The sequence below is a fragment of the Esox lucius genome, chromosome 20, assembly GCF_011004845.1.
Source record: "Esox lucius isolate fEsoLuc1 chromosome 20, fEsoLuc1.pri, whole genome shotgun sequence".
Taxonomy (NCBI): Eukaryota; Metazoa; Chordata; class Actinopteri; order Esociformes; family Esocidae; genus Esox; species Esox lucius.
In genome coordinates, this window is record NC_047588.1 from 12802818 (window position 1) to 12825959 (window position 23142).

At 41.1% G+C, this 23142-nt stretch overlaps 1 protein-coding gene across 9 annotated transcripts in view; it reads left to right on the forward strand.

Annotated features, from left to right (window-relative positions):
• LOC105021890 (thrombospondin type-1 domain-containing protein 7A) overlaps positions 1-23142 on the forward strand; it is a 109410-nt gene that overhangs the window by 24514 nt on the left and 61754 nt on the right. The gene's annotated exons all lie outside the window — the stretch shown is intronic.

Below are 23142 nucleotides of genomic sequence, written 5' to 3' on the forward strand. Positions count from 1 at the left end.
CTGAAACACAATCCCCTAAAGACATGGAAGGAAACAATATCATGAAGTTGGTAAGAACCCTGGCTGTGTGGGGTCAGGACAACAAATTCCTTGCTTTGTGGGGTCAGGACAACAACTTCCTTGCTTTGTGGGGTCAGGTCAACAACTTCCTTGCTGTGTGGGGTCAGGACAACAACATCATTGCTGTGTGGGGTCAGGACTACAACTTCCTTGCTGTGTGGGGTCAGGACTACAACTTCCTTGCTGTGTGGGGTCAGGACAACACCTTCCTTGCTTTGTGGGGTCAGGACAACAACTTCCTTGCTTTGTGGGGTCAGGACAACAACTTCCTTGCTGTGTGGGGTCAGGACAACAACTTCCTTGCTGTGTGGGGTCAGGACAACAACTTCCTTGCAATGTGGGGTCACAACAACAACTTTGTTGCTCTGTGGGGTCAGGACAACAACATTCCCCTAAACATCAGCGACACATAGGACTGTAACTACAAGAAACAGAGTTCAAGTTCATGGCCATATCAACAGTGCTGATGTGGAGTGGATCCAAAGCTCGGAGAAATTAACGTGGTCCACACACACAAACACACACACACATGATCGTGAAGAGATTCTAAAAAATGTGTGGCTTGGCCCTTTGCAGCTGCACCATTGAGAGCATCCTGACAGGCGGTGTCACCGCTTGGTCTGGCAACTGAACCGGCCTATGTGTCACAAGTCACTTCAGAAGGTCGTGTGAAAGTCAGAGTTCAACACCAGGGCTGCATGCCACCCAGTATCTCTACACGAGGCAGTGTCAGAGGAAGGCCCAAATTAAAGACTGTTCTGTACTAGCGTATAGCAGGCACAGCCAGTTGTAACAGTGCCCTGTACAGCTTGCCATAGGTCTATTTTTCATAAATGGAAAATTATTACTGAATTGTCCCCTTTTTTCAGACACACAGACTACTGTTCATTATCTATACACACACACTATTGTTCTTTATCAATTCACAGATTCTATTCATTATGTATAAGCATAGACTATTGTTCATTATCTATACACAGAGTGTATTGTACATTATCTATACACACAGAGTACAGTTCATTATCTATACACACAGTTCATTATAAACACAGAGTACAGTTAATTATCTATACACACAGACTACTGTTCATTATCTATGCACACACACTAAAGTTCATTATTAATTCACAGAGTACTGTTCTTTATATATAAGCATAGAGTACTGTTCCTTATCTATACACCGATTCTGTTCATTATATACAGTACACACAGACTACTGTACATTATCTATACACACAGTACACAATACACGCATAGTACAGTTCATTGTCTATACACACATACTACTGTTCATTATCAATTTACAGAGTACTATTCATTATCTACAGTCGTATGAAAAAGTTTGGGCACCCCTCTGAGGCTGCATAATAATTTACTCTGTCGTCACAGAAAATTATCACAATGGCATGCCTTTCATTTTCTAATAAACATTGAGTACTGGGGTATTTTCCAGACAAAGAGTTTTAGTGTAGCAATATTAAGTTGTATGAAATTAAATCTGATATGCAAAAATTTGGGCTCCCTTGTAATTTTGTTTATTTGAATACCTGTTACTACTTAGCACTGATGAATTGGAACACACAATTGGTTTGGTGAGCTCATTAAGCCTTGAACTTCACAAGGAGAAGCTGTACGGGAGAGTGATGCAGAAGAAGCCTTTTCTGCACACACGTCACAAACAGAGTCGCTTGAGGTATGCAAACGCACATTTGGACAAGCCAGCTTCATTTTGGAATAAGGTGCTGTGGTCTGATGAAACAAAGATTGAGTTATTTGGTCATAACAAAGGGCGTTATGCATGGCGGCAAAAGAACACAGCGTTCCAAGAAAAACACTTGCTACCCACAGTAAAACTTGGTGGAGGTTCCATCATGCTGTGGGGCTGTGTAGCCAGTGCCGGTACTGGGAATCTTGTTAAAGTTGAGGGTTGCATGGATTCCACTGGATATCAACAGATTCTTGAGAATAATGTTGAAGAATCAGTCACAAAGTTGAAGTTACGCCAGGGCTGGATATTTCAACAAGACAATGACCCAAAACACTGCTCAAAATCTACCCGGGCATTTATGCAGAGGAACAAGTACAATGTTCTGGAATGGCCATCCCAGTCCCCATACCTGAATATCATTGAGAATCTGTGGGATGATTTGAAGCAGCCTGTCCATGCTCTGCAACCATCCAACCTAACTGAACTGCAGATGTTTTGTAAGGAGGAATGGTCCAAAATACCTTCATCCAGAATCCAGACACTCATTAGAGGCTATAGGAAGCGTCTAGAGGCTGGTATTTTTGCAAATGGAGGCTCTACTAAATATTGATGTGATTTTTCAGATGAGAAGCCCAAATTTATGCACCTGTCTAATTTCATTTTGATGCATATTGCACATTTTTGGTTCATCCAATAAACCTAATTTCACTACTGAAATATTACTGTGTCCATCAGTTAATAATGAACTGATGGATCAGCAATGTCATTTTGATCCATCAATTAACTGTTAATTGATAGATCAAAATGAAATTGCTGATCCAAACACCCAATTATTTATAAATGAAAATCATGGAAATTGTCAGGGGTGCCCAAACCTTTTCAAACGACTGTATAAGCATAGACTACTGTTCATTATCTATACTCACAGACTACTGTTCATTATCTATGCTACAGAGTAAACACAATGTGTTTCTATTCATTCATACATTTTTTTTTACATTTGGATTTAAGTCAAAAGCAAATGGTGTAACAATGTTCTAAATAATTCCAAAGTGACATGTATTCTGTTTATTATACCATTTTATCCATAGTCCATTATGGACCTACTGTCAAGCAGTTCCTCTCATACAGTTTAATAACTCCTACGGTTCTTTAAGCATTCTTCAGTAAATGCTACACACACTCTTATGGCGTTCTACTCTGATTAATGCTGCTGTTGGGTTTAAACAGACCTTTGAATTACTATCTGTCCATTAAGTCAATGTGTTTACCTGGAACTAAAGATTTCTTTGAGGACCTCCTCTTTCAAGTTACATGACATTTTAGAAGCACATTCTTTCAGAGGGCCCATGACGTTCAGTGTAAATATTGATTCATTGCATTGGCTTATTGGTAATAAAGATATTGTGGAGCACAGAATGAAAACAGAGTATGTAATTCTTGCCCTTCGTACCTAAAAGAGGTGAGACACGATGAGATCCATGTCCGTGTTGAACCACAATCAATATCCTAGCAACTGTGTCCCCAAAGGTCCCATAATCTCCCCATCTTGCCAATTAGCAGAAGGAGGAGGTTGCAGGGGAACATGGGGTGGGGAGGAGGGGGGGTAGGAGTGTTAAGGAGTGTCGACGGAACAGCTCGAGATTGGGATCAGTCGTCTCACATCCACTTGGCACATGGGCTATTTCTGTGGCTCCTGGCTAACAGGTTTCTTCCTTCTCAGTGCTGCCTCATGATTTTATTACAGACACGACACCACTTGTCACTCCAGTCTACCGTGGATGCTAACCTAGCTCATTTTCCAGTTATAGCAACGGGAGGCTGAAGAAGGCTACACCAATAGCCTTTAGTGAATCCTGGTGTGGACTGAAATGGAATGCGGAAACGTTGTCATGAATGGATAGTTTTTTTCTTTCTGAGGATTTTGATGTTTCCTGAGTTTTCTTCTTCCTCTCATGAAAGGATCATTAAGTAGGGTGCCAGATCAAGTTCACTGTCTTGAAAAATACCTTCATCTCCTATAACAATTTGACAGTTAACCAATTGTTTCTGTCAATGCAGTAAACCCTATACTCCTTTTATCTAATTTCGTCATCAAAGATGCCATGGGTGAAGTGTTCATGTTCACTAGCAATAGAATGCAACAGAATCCCTGATGAATAATTAAAAGGTTTTATGCTCAGTTAAAGAGCTGACATTGAGATAATTAACTAAGCCTCTTCTCACGGTTAACTCTGTAAGTATAGACATGAACCACAGACACTGGAGCACTTGTGCTTTTTTGGGATCCAGGGTGAGACATTGCAGAGTAACGCATGTGAGAATATCATTTGATCTTGACATGCTCTTTTCTTCTATGCATGCATTAAACAACTCCTGTTAGAGGGACTGGGAATCTCAGCTCTGCCAGGAAAGGTGAACTGTCTATTGTAATGAATGTGTTATAGATTCTTGATGAAAGCTTGCATATACATTACCAAGTGTTTTTTGGCACACTTTGGATAGCATAGCACCCTGCATCCCACTGCAAGATTGCCTCCGACACTAAATGGTGTTGGAAGGTCCATGGGCGACACTATTTCTTCTGGGTTAAATAAATTACAACAACGTAAGGCAGTGAATGGGACTTTGTCCTGCGTATGTTGTGGTCTTTCAGATGGGAGTTAAACTGATGTCCTGACTCTGGTCTCAAAAGGTCCCATAGAAGTGATAATAAAGTTTGAATGGTACATTTCCAATAGGGCCTCTGGAGCATCATGGGCTTTTAATCCCAGGCTCCCAACTGGAATGTTGTTTCTGCTCCTGCATTCACCAGGGTATGCAAGTCAAATTAAAAAAATGTTGAACAAATTTGAAAAACATGTATGTGTTTACAGTTTTTCACAATTGCTAAGACACATTCCTTGAAACCCCCCAATTTGTCCAAACTTAAATCACAGAACCAAATCTTCAAACTACATCCACAAAACCCCTGACTCTTCTGGGCAGTATCAAACAATTGCCAGAAAAACATTTTATCTGTGCTCAAAATGAAACAATGCTTCCAGATCATACACACAGCCAAACAATGTATATAACCTCTTCAAAGCTTTCATTAGACATTACATAATTTTTGTAATTGTGTATAATAAACGTGTATTGCAAATTAAAAAAGTATAATCATCTCAACTTAGTACAGTGAATATATTGTACTATATATATTGACTTGTGGGGTTCTCCCGGTCAGCAGTGGTGAGTACCTTCCGACAGTGGTCCGATGAAGGATAAATCACCCTCCAGCCACAGGGTGTTGGGCGACCAAGGCCCATCAATGCACGAGGGCCACGAAGGCCACCCCGTCTGGTCCGAAAAGACAGAAGCTCAACTGTGGTCACAGAAAGGCCACGGAACATTTTTGTCATGTTTACTGGTGTTACAACACACAGTGCATTGCAACCTGCTACATGTGGGGCTGCGTAGTTGCAGACCAGTCAGACACCCATGATGACCCCTGTCCAATGTGGAAAGTGCCTACAATGGGCACGTGAGTGTTGGAACTGGACCTTGGAGCCGTGGAAGAAGGTCTCCTGGTCCGATGAGTCCCGTTTTCTTTTGCACCACCTGGACGACCATGTACATCTGTGCCGTTTCCCTGTGGAAATGATGGCACCAGGATTCACTGTGGGAAGACGACAAGCCGGTGGAGGTTGTGATGCTCTGGGCAATGTTTTGCTGGGAAAGCCTGGGTCCGGGCATTCATATGGACATCAATTTGAAACGTGCCACCTATCTAAACATCTTAGCAGACCTGGTACACTCCTTCATGGCAATGGTATTCCCTGATGGCAATGGCCTCTTCAGGTAACTTCAGGTCACAGCCTGTGCCGTGCCAGTCGTTTTGTTTCTATGTTCTGTTTCAGTTCTGGATGAGGTGGTCATAATGTTTTGACTCATCAGTGTACAGCCATAGTATTCAAATCTGGACCTCGATGCCAGTTCCACTCCATTTTTTCATTGCAGCCTTCTAATCAGGCACTTATTTGTACCTTGGACACCAGGTACACCAGGTGGGGCGAGGTAGAACAGAAAAACCAGCAGGCTCCGGGCCTCATTGGGTAAGATTTGAATACCCCTGGTGTACAGTATTGAATGTCTGTATATTCGGCACTGACATAAACATGTAGAAGTCAAACTGCAAAAGCCCAAAGAACAAAGAAAACTCTAAATGAAAAGCACATTAAAGGAGACTCAAAAATGTAGTGCAACTGCAAAATCAAAGTCATTGGGTGATCCGTTCTGCCTCAGCATCATCTCTTTAAGTCGGGTCCGGCCAGAGGACTTAGTCAACATCACTGGTAACACTGAAACTTACCTGGCAACCGGGGTAGAAGCCAGCTGGTGTGCCGGAACCAGCCTTGACAACACTCAACACCTATGTCAGCACAGGCAAATTCCAATGCCTGTGAGAGATTTTCCCTGGTATGGGTTTTGGTCAAAGACCATCCACCGCTACGTCCAGGGGCGGCACCAGGACTGCTTATTCTGAGCAGTTACTTTGCGATATGTTTCCGCAATTAATCCGCGAAAAAGCCAAAGAGGAAAATAGTGGTTGTATTTTGGGGTTGCTCGAGCAACCGCAAGCCACCCTCTAGCGCCGCCCCTGGCTATGCAGAGAAAAACTCCTCTATTGAGTTGAGGAAAGGGCTGTATGATGGAAGGAGATATTCAGTGTTATAGGGCCACAGGGTTGCATGAAGGTGGAGAACACCACAATTACTTATGGCTGCACCAAGGGTGACATTGCCACCACACTGGCCAGGGATGTCCACAATGGCACGCTGGCCAATTATGTTCTTGCCTCTCCTCGGCGCCAGTCTGAACTCTGCTTCATCTACAAAAATGTATTCATGGGGCCTTTCCATGGTGTCCAATTCAAACAATCTATATATAAAAACTGATAAATAAGTAGTAAGAGATACCGAAAGACAGACTTGACAGACCAGATTTGTATGCACTCCTGATTTACATGCAACACAATGTAGTGCAGTTTACAGTTACAGTTGGTTTGTAGCATAGAATTCCAAGCATCAGCGATCAAAGTGTCTGATTGTACACATACTTGAACATTTTCTCGGAAACATGGCTTAACAACAACATACCCGACAACCTAATTGAGCTAGAAGGGCACGTATTCTGTACTGATCGGACAGCAGAGGACTCCGGTAAGACCAGAGGAGGTGGGCTGTGCATTTATGGAAACAAAACATGGTGTACAAACACTAACTTAACTGGGGAGTGTTATGGAAATTTTGAACTAAGGTGCATTTGAGAAATGTCTGTCTTTCCATTGGCTGATATGTAAATATGTACTTTGATTGTGACACACATGTCTGTATAATATCAGAGGCTCGGATGATTATGTCTGTAAGCGTTTGACGCGTCTCTCTCATTTGCAAATGATTTAATAAACGTGAAATTGTGCCAAGAGACCTTTGTCTCTGTTTCTTACTCCTTTAAGAGTGTCGATACATGGAACTTCCATCACAGGAGTCACTGCTCAACCAATCTCGAGTACCTGATGATTAGGTGCAGGCTATTTACTTGCCTCGGGAGTTCACATCTATAATTTTTATTGCTGTCTACATACCCCCGGATGCTAATGCTAAGCTAGAAATGGAAGAAACAGCAGACAGAACACCCAGATGGTGTTTTTGTGGTTGCAGGGGATTTCAACAATTCAAATCTGAAAATAGTTTTTCCCAAATTCCACCAAAATGGCTCCTGCCCCACCAGAGGAGACAATACACTAGACCATGTGAATACAAAGGATTTTTTCTCAGCTTGGCGATGGAAGGTATATGATCAGAACCCTCATCAGCAAGTGAGTCTTCTCCAGGCAATGGAGGAGTCCTGCGGCGAAATCACTGCGGAGGCATGCCAAGGATGGATCCACCATGCTAGGTGCTTTTTGCCCCTGCAGCTGTGATGTGGATGAAAACATGTGGCCAACTCAGCATGGCGGGCAAGGCAATGCCTGAGGTTTCAGTGTTTTCTTTTCTCTCCATTCATTTGTACTGTAAAATACTGTATCTTTTTGGTGCTTGATGATATAAAATATATATGTGTTATATTTAAATCCATGTTCATTTTTTTAAATTAAGTTCTTCTTTAATGGTTGTTTTGGTGGATTATTTTTGTTTTCTTATATTAATCTTCCATTTTGATGAGATAGTTTACTTTTTCTATTTGATTTTGAGGGCTGTGTGTATAGATTTTAGGCCAGAATTTCATTTTTCCCTTTGTGTGTGTGTAAGGTTTTGGAGATTTTTATAATGGGCATTGTGTTAATAGTTTTGGGGAATTGGGGTATAAATGTGGGAATAATGTATATTCAATTGGGACACATTTTATATGTAAAATGTTGTATGGTAAGAAAGGTTTTCTTTTTTTCCGCAGTCCTCTATCTACTGATAAAGTGATGTACTGAATCAAATGTATAAAGTAAACTTCAAATGACCAGAATGAAACGAAACCATTACCTGTTCTCTTCTCCGAATATCCTGATTATGGTGGCTGCTCAAATTGGCCTGTACTCTTTGTCCTGCTTCCCTCACTGTGATTCCATGAACAAGAGCATGGTCTATCAGCAGCCTGAATTTCATCTGAAATTACTGTTCTTGGTCTTGCTTTTCCTCAATCTTCTACTCTTCCTCCTCATCCACCACCTCTTATATATACTCTTCTCTGCCTATCAGATTGTTTCCATCCATTGTTGGTATCTACATTCAACGCCCCTGTGCCACCTGTGCCACCTGTGCCACCTGTGCCACCTGTGCCACCTGTGCACTCTGAGCCGGCTTATATTCTTTACACTTGGTTTGATCACACCATTTGAAACAAGTGTGAAGAGTATTGTGTCATTGTGTTGTGTTAACCTTGTGCCGCCCGTGTTTACCATTTTGCAACAAGTGTGCATGACAGTGCAAAGTGTATTTTAGTGAGTGAGAATGTGAGAATGAGTAATGCAAACAGAGTGAATGCTATTTGCAAATGTTGTCTAACTACCTGAACTTATTTAAGGTTTTGCCAAAAGAGTGATTCGACAAATGGGTTTTGGCCACTGAGCATTTGGTTCAGAGAATGGGGTTTAGTGTTTTAGCAATTCAGAAAAACTGTATTCATGTTTTTTCTTTATGTTTGATAAATTTGACTTTGAAGATTTAAATATAAATTTTTTATATGGGTAAGCAAGCAACAGAATACAGGGCTCAGTCTGATCGATAGTTACAGCGTGAGCAGGACATTGATTACAGGCATCCAGGGATGTTGACAGTGAAGTCAGAGGATGATCCACCCATTCTTACTGCTCTTCCATCTCACTATCCTTTTCCCTTGGAAACAAACTACAGAATTATATTCCAACATTCTAACAAGACTTCCCAGTGGACATGTAGTCAGCATCGCTGTCAATCTGAGAGCTGAGATTTCCGAAAATGTCTCATTAATCTGCTGAGAGGCTGCAGTGAAACCTCCTTCAAACTTCACCGTCATGCTCTCTGAAACCATTCCCCCCAAAATAATTAGAATAGGATTACCCAAGGGACAACTGGCTACCTCTCACCGACCCTTGATGTTGAAAGGTTTTACAGTTCATTAATTAAATGGTAGACTTTGTTAGCCCAAAGAAATAACAGGTGCGAATGAAAATCTGTCTTTTTGGCACATGCTTCCCTCATGCAAAGGCCTTTACATCTCCCATCTAAAGTTAATTTCGTCGAAGTATTCTGAGTATGATAAGTGTTCAGTCCGCAGGCTTTATATAGATAAATTGAATTAGGATGAATGATAGTATGATTGTACAGTATGTGAAATGTAATATGACATTCATATTTCATAAGCTTATATCCAAAAACAAATGATTTAGGATTAGAAGGTTATTGTGTGTAAATGTTTTGGTAATTCATTTTTTATTAGAAGACGTGGTACAAACTAATGTGAAGTAGATGTCCTTGACCCCGAAGGAGTTTGTATTGCTGTTTACATCATCATACATAAATTAGATACCAAATGAACTCAAACATGAAAAGAATTGACAGAAGGCTGTGGGGCGGCTTAAGTGTGATCGCAGTCTGTCTTTTTTGGCCCACGGGTGTGTGTGTGTTTATGTTTGTGTGTGTGAATTTTGTGCGTGTGTGAGCGACATATATGTGTGTGTGTGGGTTTGTGAGTCTGTTTGTGTGTCAGTGTGTTGGTAGCACTCTGTGTTTATGTTAGTGTGTGTGAGTGAGTGTGTGTGTGTGTGTGTGGGTAATACTGTGCTTGGCTTTACTGGAGTATCCACTCTCTAACCAAAACCTCCCACACTCAGTAGGCAGAATCCAAGAGGATTTCCCAAAGAACGAATTATTTACTCCTTGAATTTCAGGTTTATTCACCCATTCCTCAGACCTCTTCCACTAATTAGAAAAACAATATTACTATCCCAAATACGTTTATTTTCCTCGCTTCCTTATAAATCCCCTTTCGGATGGAACAGGATGTGCTGTTACTTGCTCATTCTACTCGACCTGTTGTTTTTTCTAATCCTGATCAAAGCAAACATGTTTTTTACACTAAAATTGTAACCTCTATGAAAGTTCTGGTGTGAAAAAGATTATCATGACCCTGACTTCGATATTAACTTCTCATTGTTGCAAGGAGTATAGAGAATGACCTCTAATAGTTGTTAAATGTGTTCTAGTGTTTTGTCTTTGAAGCTCCTTGTTGGAAGCCATAGAAGATTAATTGTTTTGCTAAGTGCGTAATTAGCTCTTGCATTGTTCTCAAAGGTTCAACCATGACCTACTGTGGATTGTCAGCCAGACACTTCCTTTTAAACTGTCAGGTTGCTAAAAATAATTTTGAAACATTTGTTTCAAAATTATGTTATCACGATGACTTTGGCGAATAGCACCTGAATGCCAGTTGCAAATCCCTATTTTAAAAAGAGGCTTTAGCATTTACCAGTGTTCTGTTACTTCACTATTGAATTGAGATGTACAGGATGATGCATCACAGGAAGCAGTTCTATTCTTTGGCAGAGGCGCTCCAAAGGGTGGGAGATCTCACCATGTGATTGGAGTATTTGTCTCAATAAAATGGCAGGAGCATTATGAATCCTCTGCCCCTGGAGCAACAGTCACACACACACACACGCAGGCAGTCACATGGGAGCATGGCTGAACACCTGCTCACCCAGTCGTAAAAGTGAGCACACGCATACGTACAACACAAAATCAACATGGAACACAAACACTAACAAAGACCCAGCACCGCGCTCTCTTCGTGCGCACCACTCGTAACCTGGTGTAATCCATGAACTGTATAGATTCTCATTTATGCCATTCTTTCACAATGAGATAACCCACACATCATGGGTTTAATCCATTAAAGACATGGTTGTCTGCTCACTACGTGTGTGTTTAAATGTTTGCTTGATCAAAAATGGATTAGAAAAACAAGAGCAGATACATGTCTAGGTAAAACTGTAGCGTAGCACTAGACATAATGTATTTACCCCCCTGGTTTATATATATGTATATATATGTATGTGTATATATATATATATGTATTTATGTATATGTAGTAATATGTGTTACTATAGCAATAAAGCTAATAATGCTGATGTATTATTTTCCCTGCAAAGGCAAAAATGTGTCTATTCAGTAGGCAACAAACTTCATAGAAAACCTGCCAATGCAACTCCTCCCCACAAAGCAATGGTTGGCTTTAATCTGAAGAGTAGATTATGGGAACTGAAACCCCCCCTCACCCCATCCTCTGCCACACTCCCCTCCAGGGATATCTTCCATGGAAGAGCCTCTTCAGACTGGTATCAACAGTGTTCTCGACACTGGCATCATATTAATATGTACTGCAGTGCCAAACCCCAAAGGGCACATTTGTTCTCTGTGATTTATCTTATCCTTACTCTTTTTTCAATAAGGTGGTCTTTTTTTGCTTGAAATGCTCTTCTTCCTGGGATAATTTTCAGAGGCTTTGTTTCAGTATTGCAGTGGCTTTCAAATGTTTGAAAAAGAATAGAAGCTAAAATAAATCATAAAGCTAAAGTAAATCATCAGTTTCCACCATATCATGATTTCCTGGATTATATGGAATATTATTTTAACATGTTTTGATTTACTACACAGAAGATACTCTGGATAAGAGCATCTGCTAAATGACTTCAGTGTGCATGTACACCCCTTTTCACAATGTACAGTATGTAATTTCATAAAGTACTCAGTATATAGGCTACAATGCATATACAGTCTCGCTCAAAAATATTCACCCCGCTTGTACTTTATCACATTTTATTGGGTTACAAAATTAAACCAAAATGGATTTAGTTACGAATTGTTGTCAACGATCCACAAAAGAAATCCAAAATGTCAAAGCTAAAAATAAAATCTGCAAATTGTCCTATGTTAATTATGAATTAATACAGAAAATAATTGATTGCGTAAGTATTCATCTCATTTAGTCAAGATTTGGTAGAGGCAACTTTTGCAGCAGAGTCTATTTTGACCCAAAAAAAAAATCAGCTGCTCCAGTTTGGATTTGGCTGTATGTTTGGGATCATTGTCCTGCTGGAATATAAATTTCCTCCCAAGTCACAGGATTCTTGCAGACATTAAACAGGTTCTACGCCCACTTTGACAAAGACAACAAAGAGCCAGCCATTATAGCTGAACTCCCCCAAGACAACCCCCCCCCCCAGACTTTCCCCTGCAGATGTGTCGTCTGCACTGAGCAGGGTGAATAAACGCAAGGCTGACGGTTACTGATCATTTCAACCTGTCACTGGCCCATGCGGTTGTTCCAACATGCTTCAAGACCACAACCATTGTGGCAGAGCCAAAACGGACGACTTCGTCTAGCCTGAATGACTTCCGACCTGTCGCACTCACCCCCATGATCATAAAGTGCTTCAAGACTATTTCTGGCCCACCTTAAGTCCTGCCTCCCCGAACACTGGATGCCTACCAGTTTGCCTACCGGCCAAACAGGTCTACAGAGGACACCATCTCCACAGCTTTACACCCTGCCCTGACCCACCTGGACAAAACCAACACCTATGTGAGAATGCTATTCATAGACTATAGCTCAGCATTCAACATGGTCATCCCTTCTAGGCTGGTCAACAAACTTTATGATCTGGGGATCAGCCCCTCTCTCTGCAACTGGACTTCGGACTTCATGACCAGTCTGACAGGTTAAACAACTTCCCCTCCTCCACCCTGATCCTGAACACTGGTGTTCCACAAGGCTGTGTACTGAGCCCCCTCCTGTAATCCCTCTTTGCACATGACTGCGGTCCTGTACACAGTCCCAACACCATCGTTAAGTTTGCAAATGACACCACAGTGGTTGTGAAGGAATGTAATATATTTAAACGGGTGAAAATCCAGTTCTTTCAGTAGGCCTGATCAGTGACAATTACGAGTCAGCCTACAGTGAGGAGATCAAGCGCCTGGCAGCATGGTGCACTGACAACAACCAGGCCCTCAATCCAAAGAAGACCAAGGAGCTCAATGTGGATTACAGGAAGTCTAAAGGCTGCAGTCACATCCCAGTTCTCATCAATGGCACTGAGGTGGAGCGTGTGTCCAGTTTCAAATTCTCTCCTGGACCCTCACCACCTCAAATCTGGTCAAAAATTCACAGCTGTGCCTGTACTTTTTAAGGAGGCTGAAGAAGGCCCATTTGTCCTCCCAGAACTTCTACCGCTGCAAAATCGAGAACATTTTGACGAACTCTGCCACGTTGTGGTTTGGAGGATGCTCCATGGTTGACCAGAAGGCCCTACAACAGGTGGTGAAAACCGCCCAGCACATCACTGGTGCCCATTTCCCAGCTACTGTGGACCTTCAGCACAAGTGGTGTCTGTGCAGGGCGTGCAGCATCATCAGAGACACTTCACACCCATGCCACAAACTGTTTGCCCTCCTACTGTACGATCAGGCAGGCAGTACATTTCTCTTCGTTATCGCACCAGCAGGCTCAGGAACAGCTTCTTCCCATCTGTAACCCTGCTGAACTCTGTAACCCATCTCATCTCTAACAATACCCACCCGCCCACCACTTAGTACTGCCTCTCAGGGACCTCGTTGCACTACTCCCTTGTACTACTTGTCTACTTCGGGAACCTCATTGCTGCTATCCCTGAAATTCTGTTACACATGCCACTTTGCACCTTCACTGCACATTTAGAATTGCCATTGTACTTGGTTTTCTCTTTTTCGGATGTCACATGCACATCTACCTCTGGAACCTCATTGCTGCAATCCCTGCATCTCAGTTGTAGAGACCACCTTACACCTCCAACTTGCTCGACTGCACAGTCAGATTGCAATTTGTACTTGCATTTGCCTCCTCGCACAACTACTCATTCCCACTTGCACATGCATATACTTAGTACTTGTAAATGTATAATTGTTCTGCCCTCCCCTATTTGCCTTCATTGCTCATTTAGAATTGGCATTTTACACTCTATTTGCCTTCATTTCACATCTATACATTTCACATTTCAACATACACTTGCAGTAGTACTTGTAAATGTCCTGCCCTCTTCTATTTGCACTTCTGGTTAGATGCTAACTGCATTTTGTTGTACTGTACTCATATTGTTCAATGACAATAAAGTTTAATCTAATCTAAAAAAAATCACAGTTGTGCCATATTCTCTCCATTTCTTAATAATGGATTTTACTGCACTCCAGGAAACATTCAATGCCTTATATCAATGTTCTTATATCCTATCCATGATTGGTGCTTTTGAAGAGTCTTCGTCCGGATTTGCTTTGAATGTTGCTTCCTCTTCACAATGTAGTTTTTGCTCACATCTGCACTCCATTCAAGTAATTATGTGACTTCTAATGACAATTGGTTGCACCACAACTCATTCTGGAGTATTATAGCAAAGGGGTTGAATATTTATTAATCAATTAATTTCTGCTTCATATTTGTGATTCATTTAAACCAATTTGTGGATTTTATTTTTCACTTTGAAACTGCCTATCTTTTGTTGATCAGTGGCAAGACATCTTGTTCAATCCAGTTTAATTTCATGTTTTAAGTCCAAGGAGAATTAATACTTTTGAGATACACTCTAGGCTACAATGCTGCACAGGATTATTCGCATTCCAGTTTCATTTTGTATTGATGTGCTCATCCACTACATCGAGAGTTCTTCTGTTTGTCCCCATTCAGGAACACATTTTCTTGCTACATAGAGCTCTTTGCAGAGAGTTCTTCCAGAAGCGTGTTACGAAGAATCCTCTTTGAATGGTTCTGGCTATAAACCATGCGTGACGGATGTGACCAAGAACCATTTCATTCTTGAAAGGTCTTTCCTACAACTTTCTGTGAAGGGTTCAGTCAAAAAACATTTGATCCAAACCTCAAACCGGTTAGAGGTTCAGATTAAGAAGGGTTTTACCTACCATTGTAGCCTGCCAAGAAATCATCTACAGAACCCTTTCAATGGTGAAGTGGTTATTTGAATACAAAAGGGTTTTTGTAGAACACTTTGCCTAACGAAGAATCCTTGTCTTCCAAGAAGTTGGCTTGAGAAGAAAATGTTCCATTCTGAAACATCTTATGAGCAGCATCATTTAAAAAAAAATTGTGATTGCTTGGCACTATTTTTGAAACTATAAGCGATTTTTTCAAAACTCTGCACACTAACCACAAAATCTTACATCAAACCAGTAAGACATTCCACATATCTTACAAAAGCAATATCTTACAAAAACAATTATTGCAAAACTCTTCAAATTATTTAAAATTAATTCTGTTTGTGCATCAGTACATCACGCACAAACCATTATTTGAAAAAGTGCCAACTATGCACTGATAGTATACATGAAAAACATGTGGCTTTTGCTTTTTCTGTGTGTGCAGAGAGCATAGCAGATTGCAATAAAGTTTTGACATACATGTAGTAAACACAATTACACACATGTATTCAAATATGTAAAGTATGGATGTGTATTTCGAACATAACACACTATCAATTCAAATTATGGGAAAAAGTCATTCTTTTCTCAAAATGTACCAACACTCCTCAAACAAAAAAGTGCAGTACAAGAAAACAGAGACATTTGTGCCAGAAAAAAATGAACAGAAGAAATGTTGGCTACACCTGGCCTTTGTGGGTCTGGCCATAAGACTACATCCACATCACCAGCGATGTAGTCTTGAGCTAGGCAACGTGGAAAGTATTGCCTGCAGTGCAATATCTAGGCCTGGCATGTCCCCTGATCGACGTCTCCACAAGCCTCCTCCATTGCCTGTAGAAGGGGGATGCATTGGTGGGGCTGGCGATCATACTGTATACCTTTCAACTCCATGCAGAGAAGAATTATTCAATAGGATTGAAGAATGGAGAGTATAGTGGGAGATTGAGTGCAATGAAAAGTGGGTGACCTGTGAAGCAATTGCGGACCACAGCAGCCCGGTGGAAACTAACATTGTCCCAGATTATAACGTACCTGGGCTGCTCTGCCCCTGGTCAATAGGGATTAGTCTGTTGTGGAGGGTGTCTAGAAATGGGATAATGTGTACCTGTGGCCGGTGGAAAGGCTATTGATGAAATATTCTAGCAATGTGAAGACCGATGTTTACAGTTTTGCTAGAAGCGTGTCAATAAATTGATATCGGAGAGTAAAGCAGTGAGTTGTGTTTACAGTTTTGCAAAAAATGTGTTATAAAATTTCAAACTGAGTGTAAAGCAATGCATTTAGATTGGCATTTAGATTGGTGAATGAATTAGCTACAAGTGTTAATGGTTTCAAAGATTGTGCTTCAATCTTTGAAACCATTAACAATTACTGTTTAAACTTGCCTTGGTTTCATTTGTGGAAAAACACTGCAGTCTATTCACAACTGAAGAGACAGAATCACGTAGAATTTCGGGAAATAATCAAAATGTTAAACTTCCCAAAATGTCAACATAATTTTATAAAGCGTAGATTGTTGATATGGTGCTTTTTCTTTGTCAGCCCACATTGTAATATTTGACATGTGTGGTATTGGAAAACAACTCTCTAAACTGTTGAAATAAGATTTAGTGGATTGTGACAATTTACAGTAGGATTACTGTTGATTACGTGGTTAACATTTCTTGTATTCTTTTAAAACACAATGGGAAACTCCCCTTCCCACAACTTCAGCTGCCAATGACTGCCCATCTCATAACATTCTGCTTCAAACTGGGACAAAAATACATCAGGCAAAAACATATACTCCCAGAACACATTCCAGATCCATATTTGGAGTGCATACAACATTTCTGTAAATTTTTCATTAGCGTGAGGCAAACAATAAGGTTTGGTTGCTCTGTTTGTTTGGCTTTCACTGAATACAAGGCATTTTACAGGAGTGTTCATATTTACTCAAGCATCCTGTTTTTATTGTGTTTGCTAGCTTGGTGGCCTGTTGTGAAATCACCTCTTGTAGGTTGTTAAATTAATGGTGGAATATTTACTGATATGTTCTTTTACTTAAAGTTGGAAATCTTTCCTTCTGTGTTACATGACCGTTCACTTTGACATTTGTAAATTTCACTGGCTGCTGAATGTATTGACAGTTCAATTTTGACTCTTGTAAACTGGTGATTTGAGAATATTTAAAATATAACTGAAAGAAGCTGTCTCCTTCAAGCTTAAGTGCACTGTTTAGAAATTAAATGAATCATCAGCATTAATTGACTGACTCAAATTAGATTTATAACTACTGGCAACCATGCGATGTGGCATTGGTTCATAAAGTTGTCATAGTATCAATATTGGCATAGAGTCTAAAATCAATGATGAATATCCAAAGATCACCATATTTGAATTAAATTGCACATTGTTTGTAATTTGACAAGAGCAAGGAGTAAATAAAACAATATATACTGATTAACATTGTGGGTTAAATCAAAAGGCTGCCTCAGAGTTATGTGCAGTGCTGTATGTTGTACTTGCTGAAACAGAATCATAAAAAGAAGCCCTTTAAACCTTGTCAGCACCATTGTGCTATTCCAGCTAATAAAATTCAGGTCAAGTGTGAGAAGAAGAGCTTTAGTCAATGTATCGTAGCTTAGTGAAACATGGCCAAGGGCACAGATTGCACTGAACACAGGGTTGGTAATTATCCATGAATGCTAAGCAGCTCAAAGTTTTTCGACAGACATTAAGTGGTAGCCTCTGGTCTCTTCCTCAGTGATTTACACTTTTGTTCATTTGTAAGTGAAATTAAGTGTGTCTGACCATACTTCAGTCATTGAATGACTTCATGATGAAATCCCTTCAAATGCAGACTTCTGTACTATTCCTCCGACTTTATCTTCTGTCTTCCTATCTCTCTGAAGGGAAACATAGTTTGGCCTTGCATCACGCTCACCATGTTGTTTGCAGGCCGTTTGGCTATCTAATTGCTCTACTGGGCTTAACAGTGACTTTTCATGGCATGTTCAATGTGTTGATGCTCATCTCCGCCAAAGGCTATATGTCAGTGTATTTGAGAGTGACTTTTATGTTCAGTTTTGCTCTGTGCTGTAACTGGACTGGTTGGGAATGATAGTTAGGGAATATAAGTAACCTTGTAATTATTATTGCCATTGTGGTATCAGTCTGGAAGGTTTTTTTGCCCAAGGAGCCTTGCACTATTCAAACAGTCAGAAAAGCCACAGAGACATATTTTAGCGGAAGTGAAACACTTTCTGTGTTTTCCTAGAAAGAAGCCATGCAGACACAGATAGATCGAGACCCCTGTGGTCATCCTGATGTGTCACTCTGAAGCCTCTGGTTGTTATAGTCTGTCCCCAAGGGGAGAGGATGTCCAGTGGCTGAGCATTCTGGTGTAAGGTGGGACTGGGTCCACATTCTGACAGGTCTTGTATTAATAAAACTACTCATCACAATGGACGACATTTGGAGACCTTTTTCTGAGAAAAGATCAAGTCCAATGTACAACCCCATTTCCAAAAATGTTGGGATGTAAAGAAAAACAGAATGCAATGACTTGCAAATCATTGAAATCCTATATTCATTAGAAAATAGTATAAAGGCAACATACGAAAGGTTGAAACTGAGAAATGTTATTGTTTCCTGAAAAAGGTATGCCCACTTTTGATGCCAGCAGCGCGTTTCAAATAAGTTAGGACAGAGGCAATAAAAGACTGGAAAAGTTATGTGTTGCTAAAAATCTAAACCTGGTGGAGTATCACACAACTAATTAGGTCAATTGGCAACTGGTCAGTAACATGGTTTGGCATAAAAATATAATTCCAGAGAGGATGGGTCTATCAGAAGTAAAGATGGGGAGAGGTCCCCTCTCTGTGAAAGATTATGCGGGCAAATTGCAAAAATGCAACAATTTAAGAAGAACACTTCTCAATGTAAAATGGCAAATAGTTTGGGGATCTCATTGTCTTATGGTACATAAAATCCTTTAAAGTTTTGGAGAATCCGGAGAAATCTCTGTATGCAAGGGACAAGGGACGATGCATCCTCCGGACTAAAGAGGAGAGGGACCATCCGGTTTCTTATCAGTGCACAGTTCAAAAGCCCTGTCCCAACCTTTTTGAAACATGTTTCTGGTTTCAAATTCAAAATGGGCATGTATTTTTCCAAAAACAATAACAGTTCTCAGTATCAACATATGACTCGTTGTCTTTTACTATTTTCAATTAAATATATGTATACATGATTTGCAGATCATTGCATTGTATGTTTATTTGCATTTTAAGCAGCGTCCCAGAGTAGGCATTGCTGTCTGGAAATATTCACATATACATGCTTGAAAGTGCCAATGTGATCATTCTAGTTAATTCTAGCAGGTTCTGCCCACACTTCTTCATTAGACTCCCATTGGAAACAGTGTTGGTTTATCTTGGGATGTTTATGAAAATCTTTGATACAGTGCCTGATATGGCTGTTTAATGTTTGTATTCAACTAAACCACCTGCATAGTTCACCAGAGCTTTATGGAATCTTTGTAAAAACACACCGATCAGCCATAACATTATGACCACCTGCCTAAAATTGAGTAGGTCCCCCTTTTGCCGCCAAAACAGCCCTGACCTGTTGAGGCATGGACTTCACTAGACTTCTGAAGGTGTGCTGTGGTATGTGGCACCAAGATGTCAGCAGCAGATCCTTCACGTCCTGTAAGTAGTGAGGTGGGGCCTCCATGGATCGGACCAGTTTGTCCAGCACATCTCACAGATGGTCGATTGGATTGAGATCTGGGGAATTTGGAGGCCAAGTCAACACCTTGAACTCGTTGTTGTATTCCTCAAACCATTCCTGAAGCATTTTTGCTTTGTGGCAGGACACATTATCCTGCTGAAAGAGCCCAATGTCATCAGGGAATACTGTTGCCATGAAAGGGTGCACATGGTCTGTAACAATGCTCAAGAAGGTGGTACGTGTCAAAGTAACATCCACATGAATGGCAGGACACAAGGATTCTCAGCAGAACTTTGCCCAAAGCATCACACTGCCTCCGCCAGCTTGCCTTTTTCCCCACAGTGCATCCTGGTGCCATGTGTTCACCACGTAAGCGACGCACACACACCTGGCCTTCCACGTGATGTAAAAGGATTCATCAGACCAGGCCATCTTCTTCCATTGCTCCGTGATCCAGTTGTGATGCTCACATGCCCATTGTAGGCCCTTTCGGACAGGGGTCAGCATGGGCACCCTGACTGGCCTGTGGCTACGCAGCCCCATACACAACAAACTGCGATGCACTGTGTGTTCTGACACCTTTCAGTCAGTACCAGCATATACTTTTTCAGCAATTTGAGTTAAAGTAGCTTGTCTGTTGGATCAGACCACATGGGCCAGCCTTCGCTCCCCTGGTGCATCAATGAGTCTTGGCCGCCCATGACCCTGTCACCGGTTCACCGCTTTTCAATTTTTTTGACCACTTTTGATAGGTACTGACCACTGTAGACCGGAATCACCCCACAACTGCTGCAGTTTCAGAGATTCTCTGAGATTTTCTTGCAAACACCGCCCTTTTCCAGACAAGTTGAGTTAACCAATTACATGCCTTTCTTTCAAAATCGGAATGAAAATACATCCTTGACCTTTTTCATGTGCAGGTCAAACATTTCTAATTAGCAATTTGTGTCTGCTTCACAAAAAATTGTGATACTGTGCTAAGCAAAAGAGAATGTAATCTCATAAGACTACAGTTAAGAAGAAAGGTCAAATGAATGCCTTAGCTAGCTTTCTTTTACAGTTTTATTAATATCATTGGCCATCTGAGATGTGATAAAATATTATTTTTGTTTTCATAAGGACAAACTAATCTGGTCATAATAAAAACTTTCCAAACTAGTTGTGACATTCTGAAGAAATGACAGACACTTTAAGTGGTCTACAAGACACCCAAACCAGAAGTAATGACAGGGATTTCTTGGCAGTTGGACCACCACTTAAGTACCTGTCAGATAGCAAGGACACTTCGAATTGATCCCTGACCTTGGCAGTAAGCAGTGCCTGTCTTAGAACAAGAGTTGTGCACTGGTGCACTGCCTGTCTTATAACAAGATAGGTGCTCCTGAGCAGCGCCTGTTGGAGAACAAGAGATGCTCTGGAGCAGTGCCTGTCTTAGAACAAGAGAGATGCTCTGGAACTTGATCAACCACAACTCAGTAAACAGCCCTATTGTTAGAACAGTTAGACAGATAACCAAAGCTCATTAAATGACACCAGGGAGACAGAGAATCTCCCAACAGTAAGGATATTACACTTTGTTCTTACTCCAGCTTAATCTTTTGCTTATAGAGAGGACTGCATTGGAGTCTTTTGGAGTTAATCCCTTTGGACATTGTGAATGTTAGTTGGGGTCACAAACAAAATTACTGTAGGAGAGGTTGCTTTTTGAAAAAGGTGTATGTGTTTTTTTCTTCACTCTAACAAACACACCTTTAAAAACTGTCCTTCAGTTCTTTCATTTAGTGGATGATCTTACCCTACTAATATTGTGGAATAAGGATGTCAGTTTGGCTTCTGTGACACAAAGTCCACTGTCACGTCCTAATGCTGAAACAGTGCACGATCACACCACTGACACCATGTGTGGAATGCAACTTCAATGTAGGCCTCTTTTCCTATTGGTGAAATCATTTTAGGATTTCATTTATTCAGACAAATAGCATAGAGGGATAAGCCTCCGGATTGCTCCAGATATTTTACCCCCTGCCTCTTTTGTGCTGAATACCCCAGACACCCCATTTCTAAAGACTATTAAATAAACCCCAGTCTGATCTGTAGCTAACGGACGCCCAGACATCCACTGAATCACAACAATCTGTGGAGCGTATATGTGGTCTGACAGAAGGGCATTGATCTTGTGTTGATACAGGTGGAAATAATCCATCCATGTGGAATATGCTTTGAGCCTCGTGTTCACATGCTGACAAGCTGATTGAAGGGGTGTCCTGCAAGAGAGAGCAGCAGCTGAGAGACAACCGTCCACTAATAGCCTGTCCTCTGAAGGAGTCGGGTCTGATAATTGCAGGAAATGCTTCAGCCCGTTTCAGTCAGATGGGTGGGGGGGGTGGGGGGGGGGTTAACCAGGGTAAACACAAGGCGTCCTCACCCGGACGTTGTCCAGAGTTCAAAGCCTGACGCAATCAATTGGCCGTGTGAGCACATGGGCTTGGTGCGAGGTGAAGTTATCCATTAGTCTTCTGGTTCAGTCGTTCGATCACCAGCCTGTGGATGACAAGATCGGAGCACAACCCGGCCACACATTGGGATGGGCTCAGTGAGTCAATGAACAGCACTGCATTTAAGCAATAGCTTTCTTACTGTGGTTTATTATGGTGTTCAACATCAAGGAATGAGCTTCTGTAATAGGTACTGTATACTCTGAGTAACAACATATGTCTGTCTCCTTTGGGTTAATACAAATGCAATGTTGGAGTACTCTGTACATCTTAACGGGTCCATCATCTGCATCTGACAATGTACCTTAGGTTCATTATATATGCTGGTTCACCAAGTGATATCTGTGTCCCGGGTTTGCTTTTGACCCAAATGAGCCATGAACAACCAGCCCAGAACCCTGCTGTGTCTCCGTTGATGTCCCTAACATCTGTGTACATTGTTGCCTTTGGAGTTTACAGTTTTGCTCAATTGCTTTGGCACAACTCTCAAATGATAATGAATATTTTCAAAACAACATGTGCAAACGTCCAAACCACTGGGCACTTGTTCACAACAGATTTTAATTTCTCTCAATTACCAATTGAATTGTAAACAATTTTGCATGATTTTCCAACTGAATATATCTAGCTGATCAAAACTGATTATGTTGCTTTTCAGTTGAATAGTCTCCAAAGCATATTC